A 24,173-nucleotide genomic window follows, 5' to 3' on the forward strand; every position below is an offset into this window, starting at 1 on the left:
TCCGAATTCATTCATTACTTTACCTTTTGATACTACAGACTTGGCAAAACCACTCAAAAACGTGACAATGTCCTCTTCTGGAACCAGTGGTGAAAACATTTTCACTGTCACCATCTTTTCACTACTAAATACGTGACGTTGAAACCGAATTCCAACAAACTTCTCATGTCTCAATTCATCAAAAGAATCCATATAGTTCTCCAAAATCTTCCTAGACTCAAAAAACACGTCATAGACACCCTTTTGGGGATAATCCATAACTGCCACGATGTCTTCTTTATTCACCTTTGCGACACCCAAGATGATCTCCTTCATAATAAACCGAAAGTCCTTAACCTTCTGACAGTCTCTCCGGACAAAAATCCGGAAAGCGGTCTCCACACGTGCATGTTCTGGAACCTCCAACTTCGGCCACAACTCCGCCTCTGTTGCCATGATTCTCCAACAGAATGAGCGTAATCTCCACTCCAACACACAGAAGGAGCGAGTATGATCACTTCCCGTTGTCTGGGGACTAAGCCGACACGCCTATAGCAGCAAGGGGGTGAAGTCCCCACAATTAGGTAAGGACGATCCCCCAAGGCCGACGAGCCAGGTACCCTAGACACCTCCAACCAAAACCAAGGCAGCAATCGCTAAATCACTGCACTTGATCTTAGCCAAAAGGCCGAGAAGCGATAACCAGAATTGGTTTCAAACTACGGAGCCACCCAAGGATCCTGAAAAGTCCATTTGTGGAGATGAGCTCCTGGACTCCCGTTAAGAAGACATGTTGTCAACCTCTAGATCCCTTACATGCCTGCACTTTTCGGCTTGCTGCTGCTGCAATCCACGCGTTTTAGATCTGCATAACTCCACCTCTTTAAACACAGCACCTTCACCCCCTGCTGTTCCCACCCGCCTCAACACCGTTGGAAGGGAGGAGAACCAATTAAGGCAGGGGGTGGGGTGGAACGAGCAGCTGTCTACCCTTAGCAGGAGGGCTCCTGATTACATACCTCTCCTGCTGCTGCTGCTGCTGGCTGTCCAGCAGCAGACTGAAGGTGGCTGCTGCTGTGCACAGGTATATAAAGGCTCAGAGCCTATTATGACATGCGCAGCCAGCGTTCCATTGCCACATTCCATCTACTGCAGGCAGGATACCTGGCTGGCTGAATGTCGCTGAGAAGCTCACAGAGACCGCCATAAGCAACAGTTTAACAGAATGCCACAGACTAATCAACCAAACTTTTTGGGTTGGGTTCTCTTTTATAGTCTGCAGGCATTAAATGAAAGAAGTCAGTGTTCCAGCAGAAGGAGACAACGTTTCAGAAAAGGCATTGTAGCAAACCAAAAAAGAAATTTTAAGCGCAGCAGAGTAACCAGCGCACATACCTGTTAGCTCAGGTGAGTTTAAAAGGCTGCTGTTGATAACAAGGGCATTTGCTAAATAGATGGTGTGTGTGCAACAATATACTGAAAGGTCAATTATATTGTGCAGCTTATCTCACCACCTGTAGTTATTTAGGTGAAAGCTCCAAAATGCTTGCCTAATATGTCTGTTTATCCAAAAGGAAGTAAAAAGGGAGAGCTAGAAAGATAGCATTGCATCACATTACATGGCAATGCAATGCACAGTTGCTGAAGTTGAACCAAAATGAGCTTGTAATCTGGCTTCTGCAACTTTGAACATGAAAAATCCAATGAGGAGAAGAAAAGCAAAGCCAAAGAGTCCATCCCCAAATCCGACAAACAAGCAAAATGAACAAAAAACATTGAATTCAATTCTTTCTGATTTTAGAAACTGCATTAAAGAAGGGGTGCACCGGTCCTGGAGATACTGCAATACCAGGTCAATGCGTGGAGTGGACAGAGCAAGCTCTTTTTCCATCTCCCTGTTCTAAAAATCCATTTAATATATGGTCCCCAGATAGGGGACGTATCAGATATTAAACTGATAAGAACAGATACTACACTTGATCTTAGCCAAAAGGCCGAGAAGCGATAACCAGAATTGGTTTCAAACTACGGAGCCACCCAAGGATCCTGAAAAGTCCATTTGTGGAGATGAGCTCCTGGACTCCCGTTAAGAAGACATGTTGTCAACCTCTAGATCCCTTACATGCCTGCACTTTTCGGCTTGCTGCTGCTGCAATCCACGCGTTTTAGATCTGCATAACTCCACCTCTTTAAACACAGCACCTTCACCCCCTGCTGTTCCCACCCGCCTCAACACCGTTGGAAGGGAGGAGAACCAATTAAGGCGGGGGGTGGGGTGGAACGAGCAGCTGTCTACCCTTAGCAGGAGGGCTCCTGATTACATACCTCTCCTGCTGCTGCTGCTGCTGGCTGTCCAGCAGCAGACTGAAGGTGGCTGCTGCTGTGCACAGGTATATAAAGGCTCAGAGCCTATTATGACACGCGCAGCCAGCGTTCCATTGCCACATTCCATCTACTGCAGGCAGGATACCTGGCTGGCTGAATGTCGCTGAGAAGCTCACAGAGACCGCCATAAGCAACAGTTTAACAGAATGCCACAGACTAATCAACCAAACTTTTTGGGTTGGGTTCTCTTTTATAGTCTGCAGGCATTAAATGAAAGAAGTCAGTGTTCCAGCAGAAGGAGACAACGTTTCAGAAAAGGCATTGTAGCAAACCAAAAAAGAAATTTTAAGCGCAGCAGAGTAACCAGCGCACATACCTGTTAGCTCAGGTGAGTTTAAAAGGCTGCTGTTGATAACAAGGGCATTTGCTAAATAGATGGTGTGTGTGCAACAATATACTGAAAGGTCAATTATATTGTGCAGCTTATCTCACCACCTGTAGTTATTTAGGTGAAAGCTCCAAAATGCTTGCCTAATATGTCTGTTTATCCAAAAGGAAGTAAAAAGGGAGAGCTAGAAAGATAGCATTGCATCACATTACATGGCAATGCAATGCACAGTTGCTGAAGTTGAACCAAAATGAGCTTGTAATCTGGCTTCTGCAACTTTGAACATGAAAAATCCAATGAGGAGAAGAAAAGCAAAGCCAAAGAGTCCATCCCCAAATCCGACAAACAAGCAAAATGAACAAAAAACATTGAATTCAATTCTTTCTGATTTTAGAAACTGCATTAAAGAAGGGGTGCACCGGTCCTGGAGATACTGCAATACCAGGTCAATGCGTGGAGTGGACAGAGCAAGCTCTTTTTCCATCTCCCTGTTCTAAAAATCCATTTAATATATGGTCCCCAGATAGGGGACGTATCAGATATTAAACTGATAAGAACAGATACTACACTTGATCTTAGCCAAAAGGCCGAGAAGCGATAACCAGAATTGGTTTCAAACTACGGAGCCACCCAAGGATCCTGAAAAGTCCATTTGTGGAGATGAGCTCCTGGACTCCCGTTAAGAAGACATGTTGTCAACCTCTAGATCCCTTACATGCCTGCACTTTTCGGCTTGCTGCTGCTGCAATCCACGCGTTTTAGATCTGCATAACTCCACCTCTTTAAACACAGCACCTTCACCCCCTGCTGTTCCCACCCGCCTCAACACCGTTGGAAGGGAGGAGAACCAATTAAGGCGGGGGGTGGGTGGAACGAGCAGCTGTCTACCCTTAGCAGGAGGGCTCCTGATTACATACCTCTCCTGCTGCTGCTGCTGCTGGCTGTCCAGCAGCAGACTGAAGGTGGCTGCTGCTGTGCACAGGTATATAAAGGCTCAGAGCCTATTATGACACGCGCAGCCAGCGTTCCATTGCCACATTCCATCTACTGCAGGCAGGATACCTGGCTGGCTGAATGTCGCTGAGAAGCTCACAGAGACCGCCATAAGCAACAGTTTAACAGAATGCCACAGACTAATCAACCAAACTTTTTGGGTTGGGTTCTCTTTTATAGTCTGCAGGCATTAAATGAAAGAAGTCAGTGTTCCAGCAGAAGGAGACAACGTTTCAGAAAAGGCATTGTAGCAAACCAAAAAAGAAATTTTAAGCGCAGCAGAGTAACCAGCGCACATACCTGTTAGCTCAGGTGAGTTTAAAAGGCTGCTGTTGATAACAAGGGCATTTGCTAAATAGATGGTGTGTGTGCAACAATATACTGAAAGGTCAATTATATTGTGCAGCTTATCTCACCACCTGTAGTTATTTAGGTGAAAGCTCCAAAATGCTTGCCTAATATGTCTGTTTATCCAAAAGGAAGTAAAAAGGGAGAGCTAGAAAGATAGCATTGCATCACATTACATGGCAATGCAATGCACAGTTGCTGAAGTTGAACCAAAATGAGCTTGTAATCTGGCTTCTGCAACTTTGAACATGAAAAATCCAATGAGGAGAAGAAAAGCAAAGCCAAAGAGTCCATCCCCAAATCCGACAAACAAGCAAAATGAACAAAAAACATTGAATTCAATTCTTTCTGATTTTAGAAACTGCATTAAAGAAGGGGTGCACCGGTCCTGGAGATACTGCAATACCAGGTCAATGCGTGGAGTGGACAGAGCAAGCTCTTTTTCCATCTCCCTGTTCTAAAAATCCATTTAATATATGGTCCCCAGATAGGGTACGTATCAGATATTAAACTGATAAGAACAGATACTACACTTGATCTTAGCCAAAAGGCCGAGAAGCGATAACCAGAATTGGTTTCAAACTACGGAGCCACCCAAGGATCCTGAAAAGTCCATTTGTGGAGATGAGCTCCTGGACTCCCGTTAAGAAGACATGTTGTCAACCTCTAGATCCCTTACATGCCTGCACTTTTCGGCTTGCTGCTGCTGCAATCCACGCGTTTTAGATCTGCATAACTCCACCTCTTTAAACACAGCACCTTCACCCCCTGCTGTTCCCACCCGCCTCAACACCGTTGGAAGGGAGGAGAACCAATTAAGGCGGGGGGTGGGGTGGAACGAGCAGCTGTCTACCCTTAGCAGGAGGGCTCCTGATTACATACCTCTCCTGCTGCTGCTGCTGCTGGCTGTCCAGCAGCAGACTGAAGGTGGCTGCTGCTGTGCACAGGTATATAAAGGCTCGGAGCCTATTATGACACGCGCAGCCAGCGTTCCATTGCCACATTCCATCTACTGCAGGCAGGATACCTGGCTGGCTGAATGTCGCTGAGAAGCTCACAGAGACCGCCATAAGCAACAGTTTAACAGAATGCCACAGACTAATCAACCAAACTTTTTGGGTTGGGTTCTCTTTTATAGTCTGCAGGCATTAAATGAAAGAAGTCAGTGTTCCAGCAGAAGGAGACAACGTTTCAGAAAAGGCATTGTAGCAAACCAAAAAAGAAATTTTAAGCGCAGCAGAGTAACCAGCGCACATACCTGTTAGCCCAGGTGAGTTTAAAAGGCTGCTGTTGATAACAAGGGCATTTGCTAAATAGATGGTGTGTGTGCAACAATATACTGAAAGGTCAATTATATTGTGCAGCTTATCTCACCACCTGTAGTTATTTAGGTGAAAGCTCCAAAATGCTTGCCTAATATGTCTGTTTATCCAAAAGGAAGTAAAAAGGGAGAGCTAGAAAGATAGCATTGCATCACATTACATGGCAATGCAATGCACAGTTGCTGAAGTTGAACCAAAATGAGCTTGTAATCTGGCTTCTGCAACTTTGAACATGAAAAATCCAATGAGGAGAAGAAAAGCAAAGCCAAAGAGTCCATCCCCAAATCCGACAAACAAGCAAAATGAACAAAAAACATTGAATTCAATTCTTTCTGATTTTAGAAACTGCATTAAAGAAGGGGTGCACCGGTCCTGGAGATACTGCAATACCAGGTCAATGCGTGGAGTGGACAGAGCAAGCTCTTTTTCCATCTCCCTGTTCTAAAAATCCATTTAATATATGGTCCCCAGATAGGGGATGTATCAGATATTAAACTGATAAGAACAGATACTACACTTGATCTTAGCCAAAAGGCCGAGAAGCGATAACCAGAATTGGTTTCAAACTACGGAGCCACCCAAGGATCCTGAAAAGTCCATTTGTGGAGATGAGCTCCTGGACTCCCGTTAAGAAGACATGTTGTCAACCTCTAGATCCCTTACATGCCTGCACTTTTCGGCTTGCTGCTGCTGCAATCCACGCGTTTTAGATCTGCATAACTCCACCTCTTTAAACACAGCACCTTCACCCCCTGCTGTTCCCACCCGCCTCAACACCGTTGGAAGGGAGGAGAACCAATTAAGGCGGGGGGTGGGGTGGAACGAGCAGCTGTCTACCCTTAGCAGGAGGGCTCCTGATTACATACCTCTCCTGCTGCTGCTGCTGCTGGCTGTCCAGCAGCAGACTGAAGGTGGCTGCTGCTGTGCACAGGTATATAAAGGCTCAGAGCCTATTATGACACGCGCAGCCAGCGTTCCATTGCCACATTCCATCTACTGCAGGCAGGATACCTGGCTGGCTGAATGTCGCTGAGAAGCTCACAGAGACCGCCATAAGCAACAGTTTAACAGAATGCCACAGACTAATCAACCAAACTTTTTGGGTTGGGTTCTCTTTTATAGTCTGCAGGCATTAAATGAAAGAAGTCAGTGTTCCAGCAGAAGGAGACAACGTTTCAGAAAAGGCATTGTAGCAAACCAAAAAAGAAATTTTAAGCGCAGCAGAGTAACCAGCGCACATACCTGTTAGCTCAGGTGAGTTTAAAAGGCTGCTGTTGATAACAAGGGCATTTGCTAAATAGATGGTGTGTGTGCAACAATATACTGAAAGGTCAATTATATTGTGCAGCTTATCTCACCACCTGTAGTTATTTAGGTGAAAGCTCCAAAATGCTTGCCTAGTATGTCTGTTTATCCAAAAGGAAGTAAAAAGGGAGAGCTAGAAAGATAGCATTGCATCACATTACATGGCAATGCAATGCACAGTTGCTGAAGTTGAACCAAAATGAGCTTGTAATCTGGCTTCTGCAACTTTGAACATGAAAAATCCAATGAGGAGAAGAAAAGCAAAGCCAAAGAGTCCATCCCCAAATCCGACAAACAAGCAAAATGAACAAAAAACATTGAATTCAATTCTTTCTGATTTTAGAAACTGCATTAAAGAAGGGGTGCACCGGTCCTGGAGATACTGCAATACCAGGTCAATGCGTGGAGTGGACAGAGCAAGCTCTTTTTCCATCTCCCTGTTCTAAAAATCCATTTAATATATGGTCCCCAGATAGGGGACGTATCAGATATTAAACTGATAAGAACAGATTTTTTTGATTGAATATATCTTTTATTAGCACAAAAAATAAGTTAACAGACAGTGTACAGTGCCGCAGCCCAGTACACACAGAATTCTACATCATATTTACATAGCATGAGGATACGACGCACTAACTAGACACATCACACCCCTATGCTACACAAAACACTCAATCTGAAAGAAAAAGCATGTCAATCAATACAGTACGACGAACCGTGATAAGGGATGGGGATTGGGAAAAAGGGGATGGGGAGGGGAAAATCACAGGCCCGAAGCTTTATTGAAAGACAAGACACATAAGGGGAGAGGGGGAGGAGGGGTTTAGTCCTCGTCCTCGTCCTCCGGACCGTCCATGATGGAATAGTCTCTGAGCAGGCTGTGGATCAGCCTGCGGCAGTCCTGGATGGACATCCTCTCCCTCCTCAAGATGAGCCGGTTCCTGGCGACCCAAACGGCATCCTTGAAGCAGTTCATAAGGCGCCAAGCCTCCTGGATGGCTCCGACGGTATGAACCCCAGGGAAGAGTCCGTAAAGCACAGAATGGTGCGATAGGCTCGCCCTGGGGACAGAGTTCCTCAGGTCGTCCTCAAGTGCAGTCAATAGGCGCTGTGCAAATCCGCAGTCCCAAAAAGTGTGCAAAGATGTTTCCTCCACGAAGGGGCACCTTGGGCAGTACCGGGTCTTGCACAGGTTCCGGGCATGCAAGAATGACCGGACGGGCAGTCCGCCCTGAATCGCCATCCACGACAAGTCCTTGTGCCCGTTGGTCAGCCTGTCAGACGACACATTTGTCCACACAGTCTCCAGCGTGTCCTGGTGAAGTCCTGTGATGTTCTCCACGTCATCCTTGGCTCTGATTAGCTTGTGGATAGTTTTGGGCTTCCACAAGTCGGGCTTGAGTCCCTCCAGTTGATAAGAACAGATACTACACTTGATCTTAGCCAAAAGGCCGAGAAGCGATAACCAGAATTGGTTTCAAACTACGGAGCCACCCAAGGATCCTGAAAAGTCCATTTGTGGAGATGAGCTCCTGGACTCCCGTTAAGAAGACATGTTGTCAACCTCTAGATCCCTTACATGCCTGCACTTTTCGGCTTGCTGCTGCTGCAATCCACGCGTTTTAGATCTGCATAACTCCACCTCTTTAAACACAGCACCTTCACCCCCTGCTGTTCCCACCCGCCTCAACACCGTTGGAAGGGAGGAGAACCAATTAAGGCGGGGGGTGGGGTGGAACGAGCAGCTGTCTACCCTTAGCAGGAGGGCTCCTGATTACATACCTCTCCTGCTGCTGCTGCTGCTGGCTGTCCAGCAGCAGACTGAAGGTGGCTGCTGCTGTGCACAGGTATATAAAGGCTCAGAGCCTATTATGACACGCGCAGCCAGCGTTCCATTGCCACATTCCATCTACTGCAGGCAGGATACCTGGCTGGCTGAATGTCGCTGAGAAGCTCACAGAGACCGCCATAAGCAACAGTTTAACAGAATGCCACAGACTAATCAACCAAACTTTTTGGGTTGGGTTCTCTTTTATAGTCTGCAGGCATTAAATGAAAGAAGTCAGTGTTCCAGCAGAAGGAGACAACGTTTCAGAAAAGGCATTGTAGCAAACCAAAAAAGAAATTTTAAGCGCAGCAGAGTAACCAGCGCACATACCTGTTAGCTCAGGTGAGTTTAAAAGGCTGCTGTTGATAACAAGGGCATTTGCTAAATAGATGGTGTGTGTGCAACAATATACTGAAAGGTCAATTATATTGTGCAGCTTATCTCACCACCTGTAGTTATTTAGGTGAAAGCTCCAAAATGCTTGCCTAATATGTCTGTTTATCCAAAAGGAAGTAAAAAGGGAGAGCTAGAAAGATAGCATTGCATCACATTACATGGCAATGCAATGCACAGTTGCTGAAGTTGAACCAAAATGAGCTTGTAATCTGGCTTCTGCAACTTTGAACATGAAAAATCCAATGAGGAGAAGAAAAGCAAAGCCAAAGAGTCCATCCCCAAATCCGACAAACAAGCAAAATGAACAAAAAACATTGAATTCAATTCTTTCTGATTTTAGAAACTGCATTAAAGAAGGGGTGCACCGGTCCTGGAGATACTGCAATACCAGGTCAATGCGTGGAGTGGACAGAGCAAGCTCTTTTTCCATCTCCCTGTTCTAAAAATCCATTTAATATATGGTCCCCAGATAGGGGACGTATCAGATATTAAACTGATAAGAACAGATTTTTTTTTTTTTTTTTACTTGACTTACAAAAGCCTTTCATTGACACTTAGCCTTTCATCACACTTGGTATATAATCAAAAATAAAACCAAACCTTATCATCAGGTACATTATACACTACTAATTAAACTTTACCAAAAACCTCCACTTTTTAAACTTCCAGATCCCTTCAGCATCTATAATACTTCCACGTTCCTGATCCCAGAGGTATATTACATACATACGTGACAGAATCAATCTCAAACATTCATTAACTGACATTTTCTTCCTTTTAAAAACTAACAAATTCCTCGCATCCCACAAACTTTCAATTACACACACCACCAACAACCATAAAATCCTATCCTTAATTCTACTACATGCACCCATCCCAAACATAGCAAGTTTCCAATTAACATACTTTACACCCACCAATTCCTTGCAAAGTCCCCCTATACCCTTCCATACATCATATGCAAAATCACAATCCCATACCATATGTCTAACATGCTCTCTCAAACCACATCCATCCCTCGGGCATACCTCAGATTTAACTAAATCCTTCTTCTTTTGCACATCTCTAACAGGCAAAATGTCATGCAATATCATCCAAGCGATATCTCTCTGTCTGTTAGTCACACCATCTATACTTAATTTTCTCCACATCTCGGTTACTTCCTCCCCTCTCAACCCATTGATATTACATACCACCTCACGCTCACGCACCATCCTAATGACTTTCTTCTTTTGCCTAAAATCACTCATGTTAACGGACAACAAATCATACTTCCTTACAAATTTCTCAACACAACCATACCATACAGGACACTTAAAAGCAACAGGCACTCTAGCATCCCTTTTGACCCACTTTAAGCCATAAAGCATCCATCCAGCCGAATACTTCATCATATAAGCACACTTATTACTTTTCCCTAGAACCACCACCACCATTTTCACGTAACTAATCCCTAAAAAGAAATCAATATTTGGAAAATCCAAACCACCATTTACACATAACTTATAGACATATTCCCGTTTCAATTTCTCCATGCGACTTCCCCAAAGAAAATTAAAGATGAATTTCTCAGTTTTCCTAATTTTCTTAAAAGCAGCAGGATATACATTCGCAACAAACAACAAAATAGGCAAAATAACCGCCTTAATAATCAGAACTTTCCCAGTCAGAGTTAGTTCTCTCATTCGCCAAAAATTCAACTTGCGCACCACTCTCACCCCACAATCTTCCCAACTCTCATTTCCTTTCAAATCATCATTAAACTTAATCCCAAGCACCTTTATTGCACCATCCTCACACCTCACACCATCCATCCGTACATTCCTCTCACCAAAACATTTAAAGGAACTCTTAGTCCAATTGACCTTAAAAGCTGAGACACTACAAAACAAACTTAATATCAACCTTGCCCTACTCATCGCAGCCATATTCCCACTCACAATCACTACATCATCCATGTAACCTAGAATTCTCACATCCTTTCCATTACTCCTAGGAATAATCACACCTCTCATAACCTTATCCTTCCTAACCATACACATCAACACTTCAATCACACTAATAAACAAAAAAGGGGACATAGGGCACCCCTGACGCACTCCTGATTTAATTCTCACTTTCTCACTCAACCACCCATTCACCAAAAATTCACTTGAAACATTACAATACAAACTCCTAACACAGTTTACAAAATTCCTGGAATAACCCATCTTAGACAAAACCTTAAACATAAAGCTATGTGACACACGGTCAAAAGCTTTTTCAAAATCAACCGAAAACAACAAACATTTCTGCTTACGACTCATACAATCCCCAATCACATCACGCAACAACACCAAATTTTCAGTCATACTTCTCCCAGGCACTGCACACACTTGATCTTCATCCACCACACCGCCAATCACTTCCCGCATCCGGCTAGCCAACAATTTACTAAACACCTTATAGTCTGCATTCAAAAGGGTGATTGGCCTCCAATTCCCCAAATCCTTTTTATCACCTTTCTTATGAACCAAAACCACCACCCCATCTCTCATAGATTCACTCAACATATTCTCCGTGAACATATACTGGCACACCTCCAATAAGTCATTTCCCATCGTGTCCCATTCCTTAACATATAACTCCACGGGCAGTCCATCCTTCCCAGGTGTTTTATTCTTACTCGCAGACATCACCACTTTTTTAACTTCATCCAACACAATTACATCATCCAATATTTCACGTTCATCCTCACCCAAACAACCTTCTAAACACCCCAAAGCATCAGTCAACATCCTATCATCAACCCATTTTTCCCCATACAACTCCTTATAAAACAACACCACCTCCTGCATCACATCCTTCCCACTCACACACACCCCATCACCATTCACTCATCACCTCATCCATATCTACTTTCTTCCCAAAAACTTTTTTGAAAAAAAACCTTGTGCATTTCTCATTTTTCTCCAAATGTTCAATCTTAGAACGGTAAATAATTTCTTTCCCTTTACCCTCAATATATTTCTTAATCTCTTCTTTCACTTGACACATCAAAACATCCACATCCACTCCAATCATCCTTAACTTCCTCAGCCACTCCAGTCTAGAGCTTAAATCATTAAATTTTGCTCTATTCATTGCTGCTTTCCTCCTGCCCCTTTTTCTAAAGAAAAAAACAATCTCACTCTTCATCCAGTCCCACCACTCAAGCACATTCCTGAAATCACTTTTTTTATCCCTCCACCTAACATACATTCGCCTAAAATCACGCATGATCCTATTATCTTCCAGCAAACGCACATTAAGTTTCCACACGCCACCACCATATACAAAGGAAATCTTACCTTCTAGACGTGCCCTCAAACACACATGGTCAGAGAAGGGAACATCTTCCTGCTGGAAATTCCTACAAATAACATTTTGTGAAGAAAAGAAGATACGGTCTATTCTAGACTCTATGCCTCCCCTGTCGGCCTTATAGGTCGCAGGAGGTGGATTACCTAAAAAAACTTCCGCAGCATCCTGTAAGGAAAAATCCGCCACAAGACTCTTGAGTCTTTTACCTGTAACATCCATCTTATCCCCCTCCGTCACACAATTGAAATCTCCAACAAAAATTATTGGCATTTTGCCAGATAAAAAAAAACATAATTTCTCAAAAATTTCCAGCCTCTCCCCTTTATCTATTGGTGCATACATATTTACCACCCTAACCCTCCACCCCCTACAATTTAACTTACATATTACACACCTCCCCGCCTCCACCACCATGTAACTTTCTATCTTAACACTATAACCCTTCACCAAAACACCTACCCCACAATTTTTATTACATACAGAACCAGACCACACACTTTGACCTAAAGGCCATGCATTTTCACTTAAGGGATCGGAGATCCCACACTCCTGGACACAGTATACGTCCGCATCCAAGTTGCTCAAGTAGTCCAAAATTGCCACTCTTCTCGACTCAGATTTAATCAGCCTAACATTTAGCGACAAGATGCTGAGAGCAACTTGGGCACCCATCTATTAATTTGATGTGGCAGGTCACGACAACATGCCCACCTGTACATCATCCTAACCCTTCTGGGGGTAGGACGCTGGACGTGCAGATATCGTAGTTTGTGCCTTCCCCCAAAAAAGACACATCTTGGGGATCGGATGCAGTAGGGTACACCCGGGCTGGACTCACACTGCAGTCACTTAAAGGGGAAAAGGATGGTTCAGTTTTCTTCTTTTTCTTCACTGAAGCGCCTCCATCTTCATCTGAACTATAATCCCGCCGCTGGGGGTCAAAGTCCCCCTGACCTCCCTCCTCCTCAAGGTCAGAAACGACATCGCTCCAGGCCACATGCGGTGTTCTGGTCAGATCAGACTCCTCTTCCCCCTGCAATGTAACCATCATGTCTGGAATTTCAGCCTCCAGATCCTCCACCGGGGCCACTTCCATGCCTATACGATCATCAGTTATTGTCTCAGACTCACTGACATCTGAAGCCACAGACGCGGCCCTCTGCACCGGTGGCTCAGGTGCCAGCTCCATATTTCCTCTTACATTCACACGAACCAGTTCTGGAAAAGCAACCCGAGCCTCCTCCTCATCCAGGAAAGCCAGAGTAGATATCGGAGCAGTCGGAGTTGGAGCAGTCGGAGTTGTAGCTGTGGGTGCAGGAGATTCATTTCTTCTCCTTCCCCTTCCCGCTGCCCCTGCATATGAACCAGGATGGAATATACAGTCTCTGAAGGCATGCCCCTTCTCTCCGCAGAGATTACAGACTATTTCATTTTTGCAATTATTGGAAGAATGACCCACCTCATTGCACTTCCTGCAAATAATCTGTCTGATGTCGCATGCTTCCTGAGTATGGCCATACCTCCTACAATGACGACAAAACCTGGGCGCATTGGGGAAGAACAGGTAACCCCGCTCACTCCCAATGGAAAAATTTGATGGAGGATAATGTATACCCCCTGGTTCATCAGGACTTTCCCGGAACTTGACCATGAAACGATATTTACCGGTCCATAGTTCCTCCTCATTCATGACTTTTACTGCCACCTTGGTAATATAGCAGTGCCTATTTAGAAAGGCATAAATCAAAGCCAAGTCCACATGTGGGTTGTACATGAAAACAGTCAGAGGTACCTCTTTGGAGCAATACAAGATGACAAAAGTCAGCCCATCCAAATATTGATTGTCCAGATTCTTTTTCAAACAATCATAGAAATTGTTGCAAACAGCCATAGAAGTAAATACAAGATTATACTTGCTTTTGAATTGCTGGAGGCACAAGATTTCTTCCTTCTTCACTTCAAGGAGTCCAAACAAAATCTCCTTCACCACGAAGCTGAGGGTAAAGATTCCTTCTTTGCCTTCTTCCACATCAATCTGGATTCCAAACTTCACTCGAGCCTCACCGGGCCCAGCGTATCGAATGCGTCCCATTATCGCTAGTCGTGTCTACTGGCCAACTCCTTATAGCAGCAAGTGGCTTAAGCCATAAAATGGCGATGCCACAGGGCCAAGAGTTAACGCACAGACAGCCAAATGACTAGACCCATTACAGATCTGAGCCAAAAGGCCGAGAAGCGATAACCAGAATTGGTTTCAAACTACGGAGCCACCCAAGGATCCTGAAAAGTCCATTTGTGGAGATGAGCTCCTGGACTCCCATTAAGAAGACATGTTGTCAACCTCTAGATCCCTTACATGCCTGCACTTTTCGGCTTGCTGCTGCTGCAATCCACGCGTTTTAGATCTGCATAACTCCACCTCTTTAAACACAGCACCTTCACCCCCTGCTGTTCCCACCCGCCTCAACACCGTTGGAAGGGAGGAGAACCAATTAAGGCGGGGGGTGGGGTGGAACGAGCAGCTGTCTACCCTTAGCAGGAGGGCTCCTGATTACATACCTCTCCTGCTGCTGCTGCTGCTGGCTGTCCAGCAGCAGACTGAAGGTGGCTGCTGCTGTGCACAGGTATATAAAGGCTCAGAGCCTATTATGACACGCGCAGCCAGCGTTCCATTGCCACATTCCATCTACTGCAGGCAGGATACCTGGCTGGCTGAATGTCGCTGAGAAGCTCACAGAGACCGCCATAAGCAACAGTTTAACAGAATGCCACAGACTAATCAACCAAACTTTTTGGGTTGGGTTCTCTTTTATAGTCTGCAGGCATTAAATGAAAGAAGTCAGTGTTCCAGCAGAAGGAGACAACGTTTCAGAAAAGGCATTGTAGCAAACCAAAAAAGAAATTTTAAGCGCAGCAGAGTAACCAGCGCACATACCTGTTAGCTCAGGTGAGTTTAAAAGGCTGCTGTTGATAACAAGGGCATTTGCTAAATAGATGGTGTGTGTGCAACAATATACTGAAAGGTCAATTATATTGTGCAGCTTATCTCACCACCTGTAGTTATTTAGGTGAAAGCTCCAAAATGCTTGCCTAATATGTCTGTTTATCCAAAAGGAAGTAAAAAGGGAGAGCTAGAAAGATAGCATTGCATCACATTACATGGCAATGCAATGCACAGTTGCTGAAGTTGAACCAAAATGAGCTTGTAATCTGGCTTCTGCAACTTTGAACATGAAAAATCCAATGAGGAGAAGAAAAGCAAAGCCAAAGAGTCCATCCCCAAATCCGACAAACAAGCAAAATGAACAAAAAACATTGAATTCAATTCTTTCTGATTTTAGAAACTGCATTAAAGAAGGGGTGCACCGGTCCTGGAGATACTGCAATACCAGGTCAATGCGTGGAGTGGACAGAGCAAGCTCTTTTTCCATCTCCCTGTTCTAAAAATCCATTTAATATATGGTCCCCAGATAGGGGACGTATCAGATATTAAACTGATAAGAACAGATACTACACTTGATCTTAGCCAAAAGGCCGAGAAGCGATAACCAGAATTGGTTTCAAACTACGGAGCCACCCAAGGATCCTGAAAAGTCCATTTGTGGAGATGAGCTCCTGGACTCCCGTTAAGAAGACATGTTGTCAACCTCTAGATCCCTTACATGCCTGCACTTTTCGGCTTGCTGCTGCTGCAATCCACGCGTTTTAGATCTGCATAACTCCACCTCTTTAAACACAGCACCTTCACCCCCTGCTGTTCCCACCCGCCTCAACACCGTTGGAAGGGAGGAGAACCAATTAAGGCGGGGGGTGGGGTGGAACGAGCAGCTGTCTACCCTTAGCAGGAGGGCTCCTGATTACATACCTCTCCTGCTGCTGCTGCTGCTGGCTGTCCAGCAGCAGACTGAAGGTGGCTGCTGCTGTGCACAGGTATATAAAGGCTCAGAGCCTATTATGACACGCGCAGCCAGCGTTCCATTGCCACATTCCATCTACTGCAGGCAGGATACCTGGCTGGCTGAATGTCGCTGAGAAGCTCACAGAGACCGCCATAAGCAACAGTTTAACAGAATGCCACAGACTAATCAACCAAACTTTTTGGGTTGGGTTCTCTTTTATAGTCTGCAGGCATTAAATGAAAGAAGTCAGTGTTCCAGCAGAAGGAGACAACGTTTCAGAAAAGGCATTGTAGCAAACCAAAAAAGAAATTTTAAGCGCAGCAGAGTAACCAGCGCACATACCTGTTAGCTCAGGTGAGTTTAAAAGGCTGCTGTTGATAACAAGGGCATTTGCTGAATAGATGGTGTGTGTGCAACAATATACTGAAAGGTCAATTATATTGTGCAGCTTATCTCACCACCTGTAGTTATTTAGGTGAAAGCTCCAAAATGCTTGCCTAATATGTCTGTTTATCCAAAAGGAAGTAAAAAGGGAGAGCTAGAAAGATAGCATTGCATCACATTACATGGCAATGCAATGCACAGTTGCTGAAGTTGAACCAAAATGAGCTTGTAATCTGGCTTCTGCAACTTTGAACATGAAAAATCCAATGAGGAGAAGAAAAGCAAAGCCAAAGAGTCCATCCCCAAATCCGACAAACAAGCAAAATGAACAAAAAACATTGAATTCAATTCTTTCTGATTTTAGAAACTGCATTAAAGAAGGGGTGCACCGGTCCTGGAGATACTGCAATACCAGGTCAATGCGTGGAGTGGACAGAGCAAGCTCTTTTTCCATCTCCCTGTTCTAAAAATCCATTTAATATATGGTCCCCAGATAGGGGACGTATCAGATATTAAACTGATAAGAACAGATACTACACTTGATCTTAGCCAAAAGGCCGAGAAGCGATAACCAGAATTGGTTTCAAACTACGGAGCCACCCAAGGATCCTGAAAAGTCCATTTGTGGAGATGAGCTCCTGGACTCCCGTTAAGAAGACATGTTGTCAACCTCTAGATCCCTTACATGCCTGCACTTTTCGGCTTGCTGCTGCTGCAATCCACGCGTTTTAGATCTGCATAACTCCACCTCTTTAAACACAGCACCTTCACCCCCTGCTGTTCCCACCCGCCTCAACACCGTTGGAAGGGAGGAGAACCAATTAAGGCGGGGGGTGGGGTGGAACGAGCAGCTGTCTACCCTTAGCAGGAGGGCTCCTGATTACATACCTCTCCTGCTGCTGCTGCTGCTGGCTGTCCAGCAGCAGACTGAAGGTGGCTGCTGCTGTGCACAGGTATATAAAGGCTCAGAGCCTATTATGACACGCGCAGCCAGCGTTCCATTGCCACATTCCATCTACTGCAGGCAGGATACCTGGCTGGCTGAATGTCGCTGAGAAGCTCACAGAGACCGCCATAAGCAACAGTTTAACAGAATGCCACAGACTAATCAACCAAACTTTTTGGGTTGGGTTCTCTTTTATAGTCTGCAGGCATTAAATGAAAGAAGTCAGTGTTCCAGCAGAAGGAGACAACGTTTCAGAAAAGGCATTGTAGCAAACCAAAAAAGAAATTTTAAGCGCAGCAGAGTAACCAGCGCACATACCTGTTAGCTCAGGTGAGTTTAAAAGGCTGCTGTTGATAACAAGGGCATTTGCTAAATAGATGGTGTGTGTGCAAAAATATACTGAAAGGTCAATTATATTGTGCAGCTTATCTCACCACCTGTAGTTATTTAGGTGAAAGCTCCAAAATGCTTGCCTAATATGTCTGTTTATCCAAAAGGAAGTAAAAAGGGAGAGCTAGAAAGATAGCATTGTATCACATTACATGGCAATGCAATGCACAGTTGCTGAAGTTGAACCAAAATGAGCTTGTAATCTGGCTTCTGCAACTTTGAACATGAAAAATCCAATGAGGAGAAGAAAAGCAAAGCCAAAGAGTCCATCCCCAAATCCGACAAACAAGCAAAATGAACAAAAAACATTGAATTCAATTCTTTCTGATTTTAGAAACTGCATTAAAGAAGGGGTGCACCGGTCCTGGAGATACTGCAATACCAGGTCAATGCGTGGAGTGGACAGAGCAAGCTCTTTTTCCATCTCCCTGTTCTAAAAATCCATTTAATATATGGTCCCCAGATAGGGGACGTATCAGATATTAAACTGATAAGAACAGATACTACACTTGATCTTAGCCAAAAGGCCGAGAAGCGATAACCAGAATTGGTTTCAAACTACGGAGCCACCCAAGGATCCTGAAAAGTCCATTTGTGGAGATGAGCTCCTGGACTCCCGTTAAGAGGACATGTTGTCAACCTCTAGATCCCTTACATGCCTGCACTTTTCGGCTTGCTGCTGCTGCAATCCACGCGTTTTAGATCTGCATAACTCCACCTCTTTAAACACAGCACCTTCACCCCCTGCTGTTCCCACCCGCCTCAACACCGTTGGAAGGGAGGAGAACCAATTAAGGCGGGGGGTGGGGTGGAACGAGCAGCTGTCTACCCTTAGCAGGAGGGCTCCTGATTACATACCTCTCCTGCTGCTGCTGCTGCTGGCTGTCCAGCAGCAGACTGAAGGTGGCTGCTGCTGTGCACAGGTATATAAAGGCTCAGAGCCTATTATGACACGCGCAGCCAGCGTTCCATTGCCACATTCCATCTACTGCAGGCAGGATACCTGGCTGGCTGAATGTCGCTGAGAAGCTCACAGAGACCGCCATAAGCAACAGTTTAACAGAATGCCACAGACTAATCAACCAAACTTTTTGGGTTGGGTTCTCTTTTATAGTCTGCAGGCATTAAATGAAAGAAGTCAGTGTTCCAGCAGAAGGAGACAACGTTTCAGAAAAGGCATTGTAGCAAACCAAAAAAGAAATTTTAAGCGCAGCAGAGTAACCAGCGCACATACCTGTTAGCTCAGGTGAGTTTAAAAGGCTGCTGTTGATAACAAGGGCATTTGCTAAATAGATGGTGTGTGTGCAACAATATACTGAAAGGTCAATTATATTGTGCAGCTTATCTCACCACCTGTAGTTATTTAGGTGAAAGCTCCAAAATGCTTGCCTAATATGTCTGTTTATCCAAAAGGAAGTAAAAAGGGAGAGCTAGAAAGATAGCATTGCATCACATTACATGGCAATGCAATGCACAGTTGCTGAAGTTGAACCAAAATGAGCTTGTAATCTGGCTTCTGCAACTTTGAACATGAAAAATCCAATGAGGAGAAGAAAAGCAAAGCCAAAGAGTCCATCCCCAAATCCGACAAACAAGCAAAATGAACAAAAAACATTGAATTCAATTCTTTCTGATTTTAGAAACTGCATTAAAGAAGGGGTGCACCGGTCCTGGAGATACTGCAATACCAGGTCAATGCGTGGAGTGGACAGAGCAAGCTCTTTTTCCATCTCCCTGTTCTAAAAATCCATTTAATATATGGTCCCCAGATAGGGGACGTATCAGATATTAAACTGATAAGAACAGATACTACACTTGATCTTAGCCAAAAGGCCGAGAAGCGATAACCAGAATTGGTTTCAAACTACGGAGCCACCCAAGGATCCTGAAAAGTCCATTTGTGGAGATGAGCTCCTGGACTCCCGTTAAGAAGACATGTTGTCAACCTCTAGATCCCTTACATGCCTGCACTTTTCGGCTTGCTGCTGCTGCAATCCACGCGTTTTAGATCTGCATAACTCCACCTCTTTAAACACAGCACCTTCACCCCCTGCTGTTCCCACCCGCCTCAACACCGTTGGAAGGGAGGAGAACCAATTAAGGCGGGGGGTGGGGTGGAACGAGCAGCTGTCTACCCTTAGCAGGAGGGCTCCTGATTACATACCTCTCCTGCTGCTGCTGCTGCTGGCTGTCCAGCAGCAGACTGAAGGTGGCTGCTGCTGTGCACAGGTATATAAAGGCTCAGAGCCTATTATGACACGCGCAGCCAGCGTTCCATTGCCACATTCCATCTACTGCAGGCAGGATACCTGGCTGGCTGAATGTCGCTGAGAAGCTCACAGAGACCGCCATAAGCAACAGTTTAACAGAATGCCACAGACTAATCAACCAAACTTTTTGGGTTGGGTTCTCTTTTATAGTCTGCAGGCATTAAATGAAAGAAGTCAGTGTTCCAGCAGAAGGAGACAACGTTTCAGAAAAGGCATTGTAGCAAACCAAAAAAGAAATTTTAAGCGCAGCAGAGTAACCAGCGCACATACCTGTTAGCTCAGGTGAGTTTAAAAGGCTGCTGTTGATAACAAGGGCATTTGCTAAATAGATGGTGTGTGTGCAACAATATACTGAAAGGTCAATTATATTGTGCAGCTTATCTCACCACCTGTAGTTATTTAGGTGAAAGCTCCAAAATGCTTGCCTAATATGTCTGTTTATCCAAAAGGAAGTAAAAAGGGAGAGCTAGAAAGATAGCATTGCATCACATTACATGGCAATGCAATGCACAGTTGCTGAAGTTGAACCAAAATGAGCTTGTAATCTGGCTTCTGCAACTTTGAACATGAAAAATCCAATGAGGAGAAGAAAAGCAAAGCCAAAGAGTCCATCCCCAAATCCGACAAACAAGCAAAATGAACAAAAAACATTGAATTCAATTCTTTCTGATTTTAGAAACTGCATTAAAGAAGGGGTGCACCGGTCCTGGAGATACTGCAATACCAGGTCAATGCGTGGAGTGGACAGAGCAAGCTCTTTTTCCATCTCCCTGTTCTAAAAATCCATTTAATATATGGTCCCCAGATAGGGGACGTATCAGATATTAAACTGATAAGAACAGATACTACACTTGATCTTAGCCAAAAGGCCGAGAAGCGATAACCAGAATTGGTTTCAAACTACGGAGCCACCCAAGGATCCTGAAAAGTCCATTTGTGGAGATGAGCTCCTGGACTCCCGTTAAGAAGACATGTTGTCAACCTCTAGATCCCTTACATGCCTGCACTTTTCGGCTTGCTGCTGCTGCAATCCACGCGTTTTAGATCTGCATAACTCCACCTCTTTAAACACAGCACCTTCACCCCCTGCTGTTCCCACCCGCCTCAACACCGTTGGAAGGGAGGAGAACCAATTAAGGCGGGGGGTGGGGTGGAACGAGCAGCTGTCTACCCTTAGCAGGAGGGCTCCTGATTACATACCTCTCCTGCTGCTGCTGCTGCTGGCTGTCCAGCAGCAGACTGAAGGTGGCTGCTGCTGTGCACAGGTATATAAAGGCTCAGAGCCTATTATGACACGCGCAGCCAGCGTTCCATTGCCACATTCCATCTACTGCAGGCAGGATACCTGGCTGGCTGAATGTCGCTGAGAAGCTCACAGAGACCGCCATAAGCAACAGTTTAACAGAATGCCACAGACTAATCAACCAAACTTTTTGGGTTGGGTTCTCTTTTATAGTCTGCAGGCATTAAATGAAAGAAGTCAGTGTTCCAGCAGAAGGAGACAACGTTTCAGAAAAGGCATTGTAGCAAACCAAAAAAGAAATTTTAAGCGCAGCAGAGTAACCAGCGCACATACCTGTTAGCTCAGGTGAGTTTAAAAGGCTGCTGTTGATAACAAGGGCATTTGCTAAATAGATGGTGTGTGTGCAACAATATACTGAAAGGTCAATTATATTGTGCAGCTTATCTCACCACCTGTAGTTATTTAGGTGAAAGCTCCAAAATGCTTGCCTAATATGTCTGTTTATCCAAAAGGAAGTAAAAAGGGAGAGCTAGAAAGATAGCATTGCATCACATTACATGGCAATGCAATGCACAGTTGCTGAAGTTGAACCAAAATGAGCTTGTAATCTGGCTTCTGCAACTTTGAACATGAAAAATCCAATGAGGAGAAGAAAAGCAAAGCCAAAGAGTCCATCCCCAAATCCGACAAACAAGCAAAATGAACAAAAAACATTGAATTCAATTCTTTCTGATTTTAGAAACTGCATTAAAGAAGGGGTGCACCGGTCCTGGAGATACTGCAATACCAGGTCAATGCGTGGAGTGGACAGAGCAAGCTCTTTTTCCATCTCCCTGTTCTAAAAATCCATTTAATATATGGTCCCCAGATAGGGGACGTATCAGATATTAAACTGATAAGAACAGATACTACACTTGATCTTAGCCAAAAGGCCGAGAAGCGATAACCAGAATTGGTTTCAAACTACGGAGCCACCCAAGGATCCTGAAAAGTCCATTTGTGGAGATGAGCTCCTGGACTCCCGTTAAGAAGACATGTTGTCAACCTCTAGATCGCTTACATGCCTGCACTTTTCGGCTTGCTGCTGCTGCAATCCACGCGTTTTAGATCTGCATAACTCCACCTCTTTAAACACAGCACCTTCACCCCCTGCTGTTCCCACCCGCCTCAACACCGTTGGAAGGGAGGAGAACCAATTAAGGCGGGGGGTGGGGTGGAACGAGCAGCTGTCTACCCTTAGCAGGAGGGCTCCTGATTACATACCTCTCCTGCTGCTGCTGCTGCTGGCTGTCCAGCAGCAGACTGAAGGTGGCTGCTGCTGTGCACAGGTATATAAAGGCTCAGAGCCTATTATGACACGCGCAGCCAGCGTTCCATTGCCACATTCCACCTACTGCAGGCAGGATACCTGGCTGGCTGAATGTCGCTGAGAAGCTCACAGAGACCGCCATAAGCAACAGTTTAACAGAATGCCACAGACTAATCAACCAAACTTTTTGGGTTGGGTTCTCTTTTATAGTCTGCAGGCATTAAATGAAAGAAGTCAGTGTTCCAGCAGAAGGAGACAACGTTTCAGAAAAGGCATTGTAGCAAACCAAAAAAGAAATTTTAAGCGCAGCAGAGTAACCAGCGCACATACCTGTTAGCTCAGGTGAGTTTAAAAGGCTGCTGTTGATAACAAGGGCATTTGCTAAATAGATGGTGTGTGTGCAACAATATACTGAAAGGTCAATTATATTGTGCAGCTTATCTCACCACCTGTAGTTATTTAGGTGAAAGCTCCAAAATGCTTGCCTAATATGTCTGTTTATCCAAAAGGAAGTAAAAAGGGAGAGCTAGAAAGATAGCATTGCATCACATTACATGGCAATGCAATGCACAGTTGCGGAGGTTGAACCAAAATGAGCTTGTAATCTGGCTTCTGCAACTTTGAACATGAAAAATCCAATGAGGAGAAGAAAAGCAAAGCCAAAGAGTCCATCCCCAAATCCGACAAACAAGCAAAATGAACAAAAAACATTGAATTCAATTCTTTCTGATTTTAGAAACTGCATTAAAGAAGGGGTGCACCGGTCCTGGAGATACTGCAATACCAGGTCAATGCGTGGAGTGGACAGAGCAAGCTCTTTTTCCATCTCCCTGTTCTAAAAATCCATTTAATATATGGTCCCCAGATAGGGGACGTATCAGATATTAAACTGATAAGAACAGATACTACACTTGATCTTAGCCAAAAGGCCGAGAAGCGATAACCAGAATTGGTTTCAAACTACGGAGCCACCCAAGGATCCTGAAAAGTCCATTTGTGGAGATGAGCTCCTGGACTCCCGTTAAGAAGACATGTTGTCAACCTCTAGATCCCTTACATGCCTGCACTTTTCGGCTTGCTGCTGCTGCAATCCACGCGTTTTAGATCTGCATAACTCCACCTCTTTAACCCCTTAATAACATCTGACGTACTAATACGCGTCTGTGCCCTGGGACTTAAGAGCCAGACCCGTATTAGTACGTCATCGCGATCGCGCCCGCACACAGGATGTGCGGGCGCGATCGCCGCCGGGTGTCAGCTGATTGTCACAGCTGACACCCGGTACTATGTGCAGGGAGCGGTCACGCACCGCTCCCAGCACATTAACCCCCGCGATGCTGCGATCGAAGTCGATCGAAGTCGATCGCGGCATTGCGGGGGCAAGGGGAGGTGATCGGCGATACTCACCTCCTCTTCCGGCTTCCAGCGCAGTCTGCAAAGGCTTCCCGGGTGTTGCCATGACGACCCGATGTCGTCATGACAACATCCGGGTCACCAGAGAGCAGG

At 44.9% G+C, this 24,173-nt stretch overlaps 13 non-coding genes and 1 pseudogene across 13 annotated transcripts; all 14 read right to left on the minus strand.

Annotated features, from left to right (window-relative positions):
• Positions 1 to 1,794: 1,794 nt before the first annotated feature.
• On the minus strand, positions 1,795 to 1,985 carry LOC141229206 (U2 spliceosomal RNA). Its single transcript, XR_012295936.1, has one exon. It is a non-coding gene; the product is annotated as a U2 spliceosomal RNA (small nuclear RNA).
• Positions 1,986 to 3,100: 1,115 nt separating this feature from the next.
• LOC141229207 (U2 spliceosomal RNA) lies at positions 3,101 to 3,291 on the minus strand. The gene has a single exon (XR_012295937.1). It is a non-coding gene; the product is annotated as a U2 spliceosomal RNA (small nuclear RNA).
• Positions 3,292 to 4,405: 1,114 nt separating this feature from the next.
• LOC141229117 (U2 spliceosomal RNA) lies at positions 4,406 to 4,596 on the minus strand. The gene has a single exon (XR_012295869.1). It is a non-coding gene; the product is annotated as a U2 spliceosomal RNA (small nuclear RNA).
• Positions 4,597 to 5,711: 1,115 nt separating this feature from the next.
• Positions 5,712 to 5,902, minus strand: LOC141229106 (U2 spliceosomal RNA). Its single transcript, XR_012295859.1, has one exon. It is a non-coding gene; the product is annotated as a U2 spliceosomal RNA (small nuclear RNA).
• A 1,115-nt stretch (positions 5,903 to 7,017) lies between these two features.
• LOC141229133 (U2 spliceosomal RNA) lies at positions 7,018 to 7,211 on the minus strand. Its single transcript, XR_012295884.1, has one exon. It is a non-coding gene; the product is annotated as a U2 spliceosomal RNA (small nuclear RNA).
• Positions 7,212 to 8,029: 818 nt separating this feature from the next.
• Positions 8,030 to 8,123, minus strand: LOC141229169 (U2 spliceosomal RNA; annotated as a pseudogene).
• Positions 8,124 to 9,238: 1,115 nt separating this feature from the next.
• Positions 9,239 to 9,428, minus strand: LOC141229139 (U2 spliceosomal RNA). The gene has a single exon (XR_012295890.1). It is a non-coding gene; the product is annotated as a U2 spliceosomal RNA (small nuclear RNA).
• Positions 9,429 to 15,581: 6,153 nt separating this feature from the next.
• On the minus strand, positions 15,582 to 15,772 carry LOC141229208 (U2 spliceosomal RNA). Its single transcript, XR_012295938.1, has one exon. It is a non-coding gene; the product is annotated as a U2 spliceosomal RNA (small nuclear RNA).
• A 1,115-nt stretch (positions 15,773 to 16,887) lies between these two features.
• LOC141229209 (U2 spliceosomal RNA) lies at positions 16,888 to 17,078 on the minus strand. Its single transcript, XR_012295939.1, has one exon. It is a non-coding gene; the product is annotated as a U2 spliceosomal RNA (small nuclear RNA).
• Positions 17,079 to 18,193: 1,115 nt separating this feature from the next.
• Positions 18,194 to 18,384, minus strand: LOC141229210 (U2 spliceosomal RNA). Its single transcript, XR_012295940.1, has one exon. It is a non-coding gene; the product is annotated as a U2 spliceosomal RNA (small nuclear RNA).
• Positions 18,385 to 19,499: 1,115 nt separating this feature from the next.
• Positions 19,500 to 19,690, minus strand: LOC141229211 (U2 spliceosomal RNA). The gene has a single exon (XR_012295941.1). It is a non-coding gene; the product is annotated as a U2 spliceosomal RNA (small nuclear RNA).
• Positions 19,691 to 20,805: 1,115 nt separating this feature from the next.
• LOC141229213 (U2 spliceosomal RNA) lies at positions 20,806 to 20,996 on the minus strand. The gene has a single exon (XR_012295943.1). It is a non-coding gene; the product is annotated as a U2 spliceosomal RNA (small nuclear RNA).
• Positions 20,997 to 22,111: 1,115 nt separating this feature from the next.
• Positions 22,112 to 22,302, minus strand: LOC141229214 (U2 spliceosomal RNA). Its single transcript, XR_012295944.1, has one exon. It is a non-coding gene; the product is annotated as a U2 spliceosomal RNA (small nuclear RNA).
• Positions 22,303 to 23,417: 1,115 nt separating this feature from the next.
• LOC141229215 (U2 spliceosomal RNA) lies at positions 23,418 to 23,608 on the minus strand. The gene has a single exon (XR_012295945.1). It is a non-coding gene; the product is annotated as a U2 spliceosomal RNA (small nuclear RNA).
• Positions 23,609 to 24,173: the final 565 nt, after the last annotated feature.

The sequence above is a fragment of the Phyllobates terribilis genome, unplaced genomic scaffold (assembly GCF_046119375.1).
Source record: "Phyllobates terribilis strain yellow unplaced genomic scaffold, ASM4611937v1 Scaffold_455__1_contigs__length_1453912, whole genome shotgun sequence".
NCBI lineage: Eukaryota > Metazoa > Chordata > Amphibia > Anura > Dendrobatidae > Phyllobates > Phyllobates terribilis.